The sequence below is a fragment of the Emydura macquarii genome, unplaced genomic scaffold (assembly GCF_026122565.2).
Source record: "Emydura macquarii macquarii isolate MOO-44397 ecotype Brisbane River unplaced genomic scaffold, CSIRO-AGI_Emac_v2 contig_3148, whole genome shotgun sequence".
Lineage (NCBI taxonomy): Eukaryota > Metazoa > Chordata > Testudines > Chelidae > Emydura > Emydura macquarii.
This window is the reverse complement of record NW_027133285.1, coordinates 1-12,911: the sequence shown is the minus strand read 5'-3', so window position 1 is coordinate 12,911 and position 12,911 is coordinate 1. Positions and strand designations below refer to the sequence as shown.

Genomic DNA, 12,911 nt, shown 5'->3' with positions numbered 1-12,911 from the left:
TGCCAGGGTGCTGAGGGGGTGAGCAAGATGATGTGGGAGAATGGAGCTAATATCTGCTGCTGTGCTGGATGCTAGGGGAGGAGACACTGGCCATAAGCGGGCTTGGCAGAATTCATGGGTGGAGGGGGGTTGGCTGCACTTTTGGGGACTAATTCTGATTTTTGTTGCTTTTTCCTTCAATTTTTAACAATTTCAATTTTTACATCTGCAGGAAATTTGGTGGGGGGGGCAGGGTTGGGCTCAGGGTTAGGGCAGCGCTGACAGCAGGGCTGTTGGGGGGGATCCCAGCCACGACCCAGGAAATACAGGTGGCTCCCTGCACAGCTGAGGGGTCTTTAAGACCTGGCTTGACAAAGCCCTGGCTGGGATGATTTAATCAGGGTAGGTCCTACTTTGAACAGGGGGTTGGATTAGATGACTTCCTGAGGTCCCTTCCAACCCTCATCTTCCAGGAGTCTTTCCTAGAAGTCCATTTTCCGTACAATTCACTTGCAGCAGACTTCCCCCTGCACCCTCCCCCGCTGCAATCCCCAGCTATATTTGCTTGGTTTGTTTCTTTGTTGTGGCTTCCCTTCAAATGTAAAATCGCGACCAATTTCAGCCGTGGCACTCCAGCCTGTTTTGTTCTGCTTATAGACACTAGGCAGTGACAGATGTGACTATCTGAAGCAATAGCTATCTAGTCAGTCTGCTATAGCTGTCTGCACTGCTGTGTCTGAGTCCCATCACCCCAGTATTTGAGTGATTGGTGCCATCTGCCAAGGTACTGCACAGGTTTCCAGAGAGACCAACGTTTTGTGGAACCTGCAGTCTGCCCAGATAGGAAATATCTCCCAGAGACCGAGAGAGATGGTGTTTCCCCTCCCCAGCCTCCATTCTGCACTCAGCTATTGTTCCGGTACCCAGCAAAGGGAGACCATGAAAACAATGCAGACATGTTAAGGAGTAAATGTTCTTTGTTAATATCACACAGTGAATTTCTTTCCTGTAGATACACCCCATGGTGGCCCCAGAACAGGGAAATCAAACGTTCATCACAGAATTCATCGTCCTGGGATTCGGGACCCTTCCTGAACTGCAAATCCTTCTCTTCCGGCTGTTTCTAGTGATCTACATCACAACCATGGCTGGGAACATCCTCATCATGGTGCTAGTTGTGACTGATCAGCATCTTCACACCCCCATGTACTTGTCCTGCTTGGAGACCTGCTATGCCTCTAACATCCTGCCCAGGCTGCTGGCCAGTCTCCTGACGGGGGACAGAACCATTTCAGGCAGTGGGTGCATCACACAATTTTATTTCTTTGGTTCTATGCTGGCTACAGAATGCCTGCTCCTATCGGTGATATCTTACGATCGGTATTTAGCCATAGTCAAACCACTTCACTATGCAGCCCGTGTGAGTGGCAGGTCTTGCCTCCAGCTCGCAGCTGGCTCTTGGGTAGGTGGCTTCCTAGGTAGTAGCATATCTGCGTTGTTGATATCACAGTTAACTTTCTGTGGTCCCAATAGCATTGACCATTTCCTTTGTGATTTTATTCCCCTTCTAAAACTCTCCTGCAATGACCCTCAGCTGATGGAAATATTGTCTCTCACACTCAGCTTGATATTCTTCCTGGTCCCATTCCTACTGACTGTGACATCCTACATCTGCATCATCACCACCATCCTGAGAATCCCTTCCACCACTGGGAGGAAAAAGGCCTTTTCCACCTGCTCCTCCCACCTCATCGTGGTGTCCATTTATTATGGAACTCTGCTAATTGCCTACATGTTCCCCACAGCCCACATGCTGAGGGACTGCAAAACCGTTCTCTCTATCATATACACGGTCCTGACTTCCCTGGTCAATCCCCTCATCTACACCTTGAGAAACAAAGAGGTCAAGGAGGCGCTGCAGAAAGCTTGCAGGAAATGTATGTGTGGACAATGCAAGCCAATCGATTGCCTTAGGTGAAGTAGCTTTGCCAGAGGCTGGCTTTGTGTCAGAATCAAAGTCTGCTGTAGACCAAGATTGTATTTACATTAGATTCACTGGGCTGTGTCATGCTGTTACAGTCACAGCCAGGTGAGGAAGTGGAGTCAGACACACCTCTTGTAACCTGTGACCCGTTCTTGTTAGGGCCTTTATCAGATGTCACAGCTGGGTGTGACTGGGCGGGTGGGAGATTTGAACTAGTGGCTCCTCTAAGTTCAGACAATGAGGGGAAAGTGTGCTGAGTGAGTTGGTGCAGGGAAAACAGACACAGCTGGGAAGCTGAGCATCCGTTTCTTGTAGGGTGAGAGGTTCAGATAAACGCACACACATAAATCTATGATGCCTACGTTATACAAATATACGGTGGCAACGTCAGCCTGGAACTCCAGCGGTAGGAAATTGTGTAATTTTTGTTCCTTGTAGTATATTTCATCCCCAGGCTTCTTTCCAAAAGGACTGGAATCTAAAGGAAACCATCTATCCTGTGATACAGGGCCCAGCACAAGCCTATTACTGGCCCATTCTCAGCAGTGATATACGGCCAGTTTCTCAAGATATTTGGGTGCCCAGTGGGATTTTTCAAAAGCAGCTGGGCACGTTTCCTGCCAGAGGAGCCTGTAGGAGAGTCAGGAAGGGGAACATCTCCCATCCCCAGGTCACTGCATCGCTCTGGGGCCTCAGCTGCCTGGTGTGAGGCTGCGGAGGTCATGGCTAGGGGCAGAAACACAAGGGCTATGCCCTTTTTCCTACAAACACATAGGCACCTACAGGATCGCAGGCAGCTGAGCAGGGTTTTGTGAATCCCAGGTGGGCCGGAATCTGGGATTCAGGTGCCTAAAGCAGGAGCTTTGTGACTGCAGCCCTAGGCCCACATCCTCATTCTCATGTTACAGCTGGGGAAACTAAGGCAGAACGAGGTGCAGTAACCTGCCCGGAGTCTCTGGTGGCAGAGAATAACCTAGAAACCAAACCTCCAGAGTCGTAATCCAGTACAATGTCTCCTACACCATGTCCACAGGTAATTGACAATGGCACCTAAGTGTGTTACATGCCCAACTCCCATTTACTGGCTGTGGGATTTATGTACCTGACATCACCTCTTATGGGGAAAACCCAGCCTGTACATTTATAGCCAAATTCCTGAGAATTCCCCCCACTCCTAGAGGATGTTTTCCAGCAGCTCCTCCTCATGTTTTACTATTGTCTAAGATACCCTCATAACTGTGCATGTGTGTTACCAAAAGCCTAGCACAATAAAAGAACTAAACTAAGACTTCCTTTTGTTGTCTTTGTTGTCAGACCTCCCATTATCTGCTCAATTCATGTCTCGTGTGAGGAATACATGTGTCACGGCTGTTCTGCATGGAAATGTTGCACCCCTTTACCTATGTCTGCCTGTGACAGGGCCGCACGCCCTTGGACTGGAGAGCCTGGTGCCACCCCAGCCCTGATTAGAGAAGGAGCCGGAGCTGTGGGGAATCAGGAACTTTCCAGTCCAGGGCAGATGTAGCCAGGGTGAGAGGGAAACGCGGGAGACTGAGGTGAAACTTGGGAGAGTGAGAAAGGCTCCTGCAGGGAAAACCCTGAGACGGGGGATTCCTTCTTTACATGGGGAACAAAGGAGGGACACTGAGGTGAGGGGCTGCCCTGATTTCTCCGAGAGGAAGCAACTCCACTGAGGTAAAGGTACTTCTGGCAGGCTAGTTCGTTCCCACGGGAGAAGCAGAACAAGCGATATATTGGTCATCTGTATCCACCCTAGAGGATGCAGGGAGGCCTGGCAGAGACCTCAGCAGGTAACCTCAGCTAGTCCATGCCCTGCACTCAGGCAGGACTAAGTGATAACTAGACTATCCCTGACAGGGGTTTGTCTAACCTGTTCTTAACCACCGCCAATCGTGGAGATTCCCCAGTCTCCCTAGGCAATTTATTCCAGTGCTTCACTGCCCTGACACTCAGGAAGTTTTCCCTAATATCAAACCCAAACTTCCCTTGCTGCAGCTTAGACCCATTGCTACTTCTCCTGTCCTCAGAAGCGAAGGAGAACAGCTTTTCACCCTCTTTCCTGTAGCAACCTTTTATGTGCTTGAAACCTCTCACCATTCCCCCACTCAGTCTTCTTTTCTCCAGACTAAATAATCCCTCATTGTTCAATCTCCCCGCATAGCTCATGTTTTCTAGACCTTTCATCGTATGTGCTCCTCTCCTCTGGACTTTTCCCAGCCCATCCACTTTTTCCTCAAATGCAGCATGCGGAACTGGACACATGACCCCAGCTGAGGCCTTTCAGCACGGTTTGGAGTGAAAGAATTGCTTCCCATGTCTTGCTCACAACACTCCTGCTAATTCACTCCACAGTGATGGATATTTGTATTCTTCCCAAAAGGCTGGATCTTTCCTGGGAGGTGGCAAGAAATGTTGTTTTTATAATCTCAGGTCTCTAATTTCCCTGCTTCCATGGTCTGTGCCTTTCCCAGCAGCCTGCCCTGCCTCGTTTCAGAAATGACTGAGCAGGGGGCACTGAGCTAAGGGTAACGTTGGTAAAAAAAACCAAAAAACACATAATAAAACTTCAAACTTCCCTTTGGGTGAGACTCAGGTTGCTAAGGTTCAGTGACAAGGTCACTTTTGAAAATGGGACTTAGGCTCCTAAATCATTTGCCCTTTAAAAAATGTTACTGGAGTGACGAGTGAGCTTATTGAAGGGGGACTGGGTACACATGTGCTTGCCATGGAGGCAGGAGTATTTTTGGTTGAAGAAAATGTAAGATTTTCGAACTGTGATTTCTCAAAACCTTCTATGGGGTTTGGATGGGAATTCAGTGCCTAAATCACTTAGTATCTCTGAAAATCTCAGCTGTAATATCTAACATTTGTGCATTATTTCTTGCCAGACACTGTGACGTGCATCCAATAAAGAGAGAGATTTGTTTCAGGACTAGCAGCTTCTTCCCTCTCCAGGCCTTTCCCTTTCAGACTAGAAGTTTGACTCTGGTTTATTGTTACAAAACTGATGAGTAAATCCCAGCTTTCCCTTGCCTGTTACGTTCCCCACAGCAGACGTGTCTCAGGAGACTGCACCTTACCACAGAAGGCTATAAAATGAACCAGAAAAGAAGGTCCCCGTTTCACTGAGGGTATGAGGGATTGTCACGTTACCAGACAGGGTAGCTTTTCCGGGTTCTCCTTTTATTTACTGGGAACATGGCTGTGGGTGACTCCGGTGGGGAGAGAGGATGGATGGAGTAGCCTGGATCCCGGATCCTGAATAGCTGAGTGAGGAGGTGACAACACAGACTCCAGCTGCTGGCAGTCCCATCTTAGAGGTACATCAGCCTTTTCCTCTCTACTTCTGCAGCTTGAGGATTGTTTGCAATCTCAGTGTGTCAGGTAACTTATCCCGTGGCAATCCAAGGGCAATGATCTCTCTCAAACTCCCAGCTCAAAGCCAAATGACTGAATTTGAAAAAGACAACAGCTGCCAGGTCACTGCTATCCTAGCTCCCTATCTGGCTCCATCACCATGGTATCTGGGCACCTCTCTGTCTTGCATGGATCTATCCTCCCAGCACCCCGGTGCGGGGCTGTTCTCCCTGCTTTACAGATCAGGGACTGGGACTGAGAGGGACAGACGGATGGAGATTTTTCATTCCCTAAAGACACTGACACACCTGCTGGGATTTGAAATCGATGGGCTTTAGTCTCTGATCCTACTCAGGCATCCTTGTGCCTTTGTGATTACCTACCAGCCCATGAAAATCTGGCCTGAAAGTCACACAAGGAGCTTTCAGAGGGTCAGGGAGATGATGTGGGTGAAGCAGAGCTGATATTTGCTGCTGTGCTGAGTGTGAAGGGAGGAGACATTGGCTATGAGGAGGCTTTGCCGAATTGGGGCTGCAATTTAACAACTAATATTGATTTTGCGGGGTTTTCAATTATAAATTATTTTAATTTTTACTGCCTGTATGGTAGCAAAGCCGGTGAGACCATCCCTGCAGGCGAGAGGCGGTGGGGGGAAGGCTGCACTAATGCCCACTGTTATAATATTTTTTGTTGGTGGTTTCGGTGTTTCAGCTGATATCGACGTTTACCAACGTCTATTGAGTAAAATCAAATCCTGCCGAGCTGAGCTCTAAGTTTCAAAGAAGGCTCCAGGGATTAACTGTCCAAATGTCTGTGAACCCAGAGGGTCCCATCCCAGAAGTCAGTGGAAATTTTATCTAGGCTTTTAAAAGATAAAATTTTAATTTATCTTCTGAGAGAAGGCTCAGATTGAACAGAATTATTCACGGAGTGTAAAATGATCTCTGTGCATAACTCTGTACAAGATCAGGTCCTGATATCGTGGCTAGTAAGGATGAGTGATAGCAAATAAGACACCCACAAGCAGAGCATTAATGTCTTTTAATCAAAGAAAAAGAAGGAAATATAGGGCTGATTAAATTTTGACAGAGATTTTTCAGGGAGAAATGTTTTTTTGATCGAGATCAAAATGTCCCATGGGAACATATGATTTTTGAAAAAAATTTCTTTAGGAAAAGAGTTATTATATATGATTTTATGAAATAGCATAAAACAAAATAGACAATGTAATTATCAAATTCAATGTAATGTAAAATAAAAATAACCTAGAATTAAAATTAAAATAGATAAATATATTTTAAATGTCGAAATTGGAATGATAACCAACATTTCAAATCATGGAATTGCCGATGAAATGGAAATTTGGGTCCCAACCTACTCTTATAACATGAAATAGCATAGATCGTACAAAATTCAAATTCTATACATAATTTTTTCTTGCAATAGAGGAGACATTTGTAGGCAAAATGGAGCTTTCCAGCTGGTGTTTTTCTTTTTATTCATTTTTAATTAAGGCCATGTCCATATGTCGAGTGTAGCACTGCAGGACAAGGCAATATTGTCCGAGGGAAGGACAGCTGTTCAGCTGATAAACATTTTCAAATGGCTTTAAAAGGGTTTTATGGCCGATGTCCACTACGATTCTCTTGGAGTTGGCTGACCAACCATTGCATACCTGAGCCTTGGTTGCTTGGTTTCTTTCTTTGTTGCACCTTCCTCTAAAATATAAATCCTGACCCTTTTCGCCAGTGGAACTCTGATCTGTGAGGGACATGGGTCTACTTTGATGCACCAGAACGTGAAAGTGTGACAATTTGAACCTATCTCTGTGTTTGTATATTCTTTTATCCGAGCTCCATCATGTCGTATTTGAACACGTTGGTGCCCTATGACAAGTTACTACTCATGTTTGCAGAGAAACTAACCTTTTGTGGAATCTGTAGCCTGCCCGATAGTTATGGAGACCTGAAGAGGGGAAATGTCATCTCTTGGTCTCTGGGACAGATTTCTTAACACAGCTATTGTCCTGGTAGCCAGCAGAGAGAGATTATCACTACGCAAAAGGATAAATGGACACAAATCCGACATAGAAAATAATAACATCCATAAACCAGTGGGAGAACACTTTAATCTCCCAGGGCACACTGTCACAGACCTGAAAGTCGCCGTACTTCTCCAAAACAACTCCAAAAACAGATTTCAAAGAGAAACTGCTGAGTTAGACATGATCTGCAAACTTGACACATTCAAACTGGGTTTAAACAGAGATTTAGAATGATTCATTACAAGAGGTAATTGCTTTGCTCACCCATTCTCACCTCCTACTCAATGACTGTCATTAGCACTCAGGTACCTGGCTTTCATCCACCTCCCCCATTGTTCTCTATGCACTTGTATATCTATGTTTCCTATTTACTGTATCATTCTACCTCTGCATCTGACGAAGTGAGCTGAGTCTCACGAAAGCTTATGCCTACAAAAATTAAATTTGTTAGTCTTTAAAGTGCCACACAACTTTTGTTATTTTTGCTATATACAGACTAACACGGCTACCCCTCTGGAACTGTTGATATCACAGTTAACTTTCTGTGGTCCCACTTCCTTTGCGATTTTATCCCCCTTATAAAACTCTCTTGCAATGATCTTCAACTGATGGAAATATTGGCCTTCACACTCTGCTTCATTTTATCACTGGTCCCGTTGCTACTGACCATGATGTCCTACATCTGCATCATCGCCACCATCCTGAGAATCCCTTCCACCACCGGGAGGCAAAAGGCCTTTTCCACCTGCTCCTCTCACCTCATCGTGGTGTCTGTTTATTATGGAACTCTGCTAATTGCCTACATGTTCCCCACAGCCCACACGCTGAGAGACTTCAAGAAAGTTCTCTCTGTCGTCTACACGGTCCTGACTCCCCTGGTCAATCCCCTCATCTACACCCTGAGAAACAAAGAGGTGAAGGGGGCCCTGAGGAAAGCTTGCAGGAAATTCATGTTAGGACAATGGTAGCCGACCAGGTGTCTTAGCTTGAAATAAAATAGATATGCGAAAGGCTGGCTTAGGACCTGAACCGAAGCGTCACTGGGATGTGTCATGCTCTTAGAGTCACAGCCAGGGGAGGAAATGGAGACGGACAGACCTCTTGGAATCTGTGACCCGTTCTTGTTAGGGCCTTTATCAGATGCCACAGCTGGGTGCGACTGGGCTGGTGGGAGATTTGAACTAGTGGCTACTCAGAGTTCAGCCAATGACAGGGGATTGTGCTCAGTGAGACAGTTCAGGAAAAACAGACTCAGCTGGGAAGCTGAGCATCCCTTCTGTGTAGGGTGAGTGATTTAGAAACACACACACATAAATCTGGTGCTGGAGGAACCCAGCCCTGAAAACTTTAGGTCCTGCAGGATAGCGCCATTGGGAGGGGACTTGTAGCCATATGAACACACAAGTAATACAAGCAGTACATTAATAGAATTGCACCCCTAGAATCACACCCCCTTCCAGGAAGGCAACCCTAATAAATGAGCATACCCCAAGGTGATGGGCAAATCTGGTAACACATAGTAACTGCACTTTGGCCCTCAGTGTCTAACTGATATCAGTAGGGACTGAGACTTCCAAGTAGCTAAAGGATTAAGCTCTAAATAAGGGAGCAGGTCATGGCTGGGCTCTATGTCAAACATCATTATGATTGAATGTTCTCACAAGGTTCTTATCCAGAAGAGAGGCTTCTTATTATGCTCCACCTTTCCCCTTCTCCCAGCTGGTTTCCTTTCCTGAACATCCCCATCACATTCCGTCTGCCTCAGAACCAAAACCGGTGCTAGCCCGTTGGGGGCCCAAAGCAGGAATATTTTGCCCCCCACCCCCTGATACGCACACAATACTAAAGCTGGCAAGTTCTTTTAATAACGAGTGAATGAGAATCCCCTTGAGCTGCTTGGGGCACTAGGCAATTAGTTAGTTTGCTTGTGCCTAGCGCCGGCTCTGCACGGAACAGTTAATGACTGTTCTGTACTATACCCCACCCCCAAAATATTAATACAAGAAGCATTGTGTGGCTGTCCCCCAAGAGGCACTTTGAAAACAGGCATACTACGAGTAGACAAAGTTAGATTGTGGACAGTTCTGATCATATATTTTGTCAAGCAGCCAACACCTACATATTAGAACTGGTGGAATAGCATAAAATGTGATTCGTGAAAGGATAAAACTTTACTTGATGGAGAAAAATGTGAAGAATTTTGAGTGGCTGTTTACAGAGTCTCAGAACTTGTCATGGTGAAGGTGGAAGAGAGAGACAGATCTTGTCATGGTGAAGAGCGGGAGAGGGTCAGAGAGAGAGAGAGAGAGAAATTAATCTATGTCATTATTTGGCCATTGAGAAAGAGAGAGTCAAATAGTGATATGGATTCATGATATCGATATAAATGATATTAGATATAAATATTTCACTATTATAGCTATCTTCACATATATTCTCTCTGTCTTTGTTCTAGATAGAGAAATAAGATTGTCAAAGAGAGAGGGATTCAAATAGTAATATAAAGATACAGATCTATCTATCTATCTAGAACCGATTAAAATATATATTCCCAAATAAATGGATAGTTGATGGATAAAAATGATCACATAAACTCTCCACCAAGAATGTGTCATAAAACTGTCTTCCAGATGAAACACACTGAAGAAACATGATGAGTATACAGAATTGTACTATGATCACAGAAATCATCCTCGTGGGATTTTCCAATCACCCCAACCTGCAGGTTCCACTGTTCCTGATCTTCCTTGTTGTTTATATCATAACTCTGACAGGAAACCTGCTCATTATCCTAGTCACATCCGTGGACCACGCTCTCCATAGCCCCATGTACTTCCTCCTCCGGAACTTGGCCTCCTTAGAGATCGGTTTCAATTTGGTTATTGTCTCATTAATCTCTTGGTGGAAAATAAAACCATTTCCTATGCCGGCTGCGCAGCTCAGCTCTATTTCTTTTTCTTCTCTGGAACAGCTGAGTGCTGTCTTTTGACTGCTATGGCCTATGACCGCTACGTGGCCATATGCAACCCGTTGCGCTACCCGGACATTATGAATAGAAGGGCTTGCTTCCAGTTGTCGGGAGCCTCATAGTTTTCCGGATTTCCGGTCACCACTGTGCAGATGACCTGGATATTCAGTCTGCCATTCTGCAGGCCAAATGAAGTCAACTACTTCTTCTGTGATGCTTCCTCCATGCTGGAGCTGGCTTGTACTGACACCTATCTGTTTGAAATTGAGGCCCTCGCAGCAACTGTACTTTTTGTCATGTTCCCCTTTCTCCTGATCCTGGTCTCCTATGTGCAGATCATCACCACCATCCTGAGGATGCCCTCAGAAGAGGGCAGACACAAAGCCTTCTCCACCTGCTCCTCTAACCTGGTGGTGGTGACGCTTTTCTATGGCACAGCCAGCTCAACCTACTTCCGCCCCAAATCCAACTACTTCCCAGAAACCAAGAAGCTGCTCTCTCTCTCCTACACAGTCATCACCTGCATGTTAAACCCCATCATCTACAGCCTGAGGAACAAGGAGGTGAAAGGCGCCCTGAGAAGAATACTGGGCAGGAAACTATTTTTACAGAAAATGTCATTACTTCAGGTTTATGACTCCATTTGTTTAAATGTGCCTTCCTCTCTTACAAACACACGTGTAAATCAGCAGTAACTGCCTTGGAGTAAATGGGTTGAATTTCTTCTCTCTCACATTGGTGTTAATCAGGAGTGACACTTCCTGAAATAAATTCCCATTTTCTCAGACTAATGTAGGGCCAAGGGGAATCAGCTTTTGCTTGAGGAAGGGTTATTTTTACCTGAAACTCTGATATACATGAATGAATCCTGCAAAATGTACCTGGTTAAAGTTTAGTAAAATACCAGAATTTAATTTTGTTCTATTCCCTTTGTTGTGTGTTTATTTTGTGTGCTTAAACTCTCTTCTTTAAGAGCTTCTCTTCCCCACCAGAGTGTACTATAGCGAAGGGCTAGCTCTGTTGTATTTAAATCTGTTTAGTCATTATTTTAAGTACTCTAAAGCTGTCTGCTTACCTGCATTGACTTTGCATTGGATGTGTCTCATGATGATGAAGCTACGGTTAGTGATTTCAATTCAGCATAATTTGAGCAAGGGATACCCAAGACATAGCTCCCTGCCCCCAAACAAAATAGCATTTCAGATATTTGGTATCTATTAATACAGTGTTGAGGGTTTTTTTTTGCACATCTGGGGGTCAAAACATGGCTCTGATCATGCCCCAAATTGTCTCAATCAATCAATTTATACTGCATCTAGTGCATGTCTCCTACAGCCTCTTTGGTGAAACAATATTGAAAACATTATTTCAAAAAGAGTTAATCTCTCTGGCTGGGCTTGATCCTGCTGCCCATGGCCTCAGTTGGTTAGGCTGTTCACATGCAAAAAGACTAGCCCCAGGGCTTGCTGGTCACCCAGTTTTCATGGGGTAGTTCAAGGGAACATGTGTGCTGCACAGGTCAATGTCAAAAACAAGTGGCCTAAGTTCAAAAACTATCCTTGGCAGAAAGCTGCAATTAAATGCAGGCATGTTGCTACACTCTGTCAACGGCTTTTGGTTTGTTTTTATTTTGGGGAAACATACTCTGAATACAGCAGAAAAATCCAGAAGGTGCTCAAACTATGTTCATAATGACAATAAAAGTCACCTGAACGCTTGCAGGAAAAGGAGGAGGAGGGGAAATACTGAGGAAGGCTTTGGAGCTGTGGGGGATCATAGGCAGGGGATAAGTGGAGTGGATGGTAAAGGGAGTGGATGATAAACGGAGTGGGTGGTAGGGGGTTGGGAGAATAGTAAATAAGTGGAGAGTGGATTTTTCAAGCTCTTTTACCCTTATTATCTGCATTAGCAAAAAAGGGAAGAAAACGTTTTTGAAAAAATGACCATTTTGCTATTTCTTTCTGTTTTGACAGATAACAAAACCAGTTTAGATGGAAAAGTTGCAACCAGCTCTAGCTCTTCGGTCCCGATGCACAAGTGGCCCCATTGACTTCTCTGTGGGTCCACGGGGGGTTTAGGCTCTACCCGCACAGAGCCGTCAGTAGGATCAGGAGCCTGGTTTGCAGCAACACAAACAGTCTGCCGCAGGGGGTTAAAGATAAAGCAGCTGATTCCAAACTGGAGAGAGCTTCTCCATTTTGTCTGTTGTGGAGAGCCCCAGCAACACGGCATATATAAGTGAGAACCATTAGGCACAGGTCATTCTGCAAGCACTGGCTGGAATATCAATTTTTTGTCCTGAAGCAGGGTGAAAACACGTGTTGAACTATTGGAATTTCCTGTAGGCTGGAAATTCCACTTTTTATCAGCTCTAGTGAAATTCACTGGCCTGTGTTGTAGATCAGAGTAGATGATCACAATGGTCCCTTTTGACCTTAGAATCATGAATCTATTAATTTACTCTGAATTTATTCCTGAGTAACTGAGGGCAGACTCTGACTCCACTGGTCAACTATCTTATGGCTCAGATTTCTTTTGGTTGATAAAAACAACAGCTC

At 45.2% G+C, this 12,911-nt stretch overlaps 2 pseudogenes; both read left to right on the top strand.

Annotated features, from left to right (window-relative positions):
* The first annotated feature begins 1,000 nt into the window (after nt 1-1,000).
* Nucleotides 1,001-8,370, top strand: LOC137142111 (olfactory receptor 5AP2-like; annotated as a pseudogene).
* Nucleotides 8,371-10,038: 1,668 nt separating this feature from the next.
* Nucleotides 10,039-11,048, top strand: LOC137142113 (olfactory receptor 10A4-like; annotated as a pseudogene).
* The last annotated feature ends 1,863 nt before the right edge of the window (nt 11,049-12,911 follow it).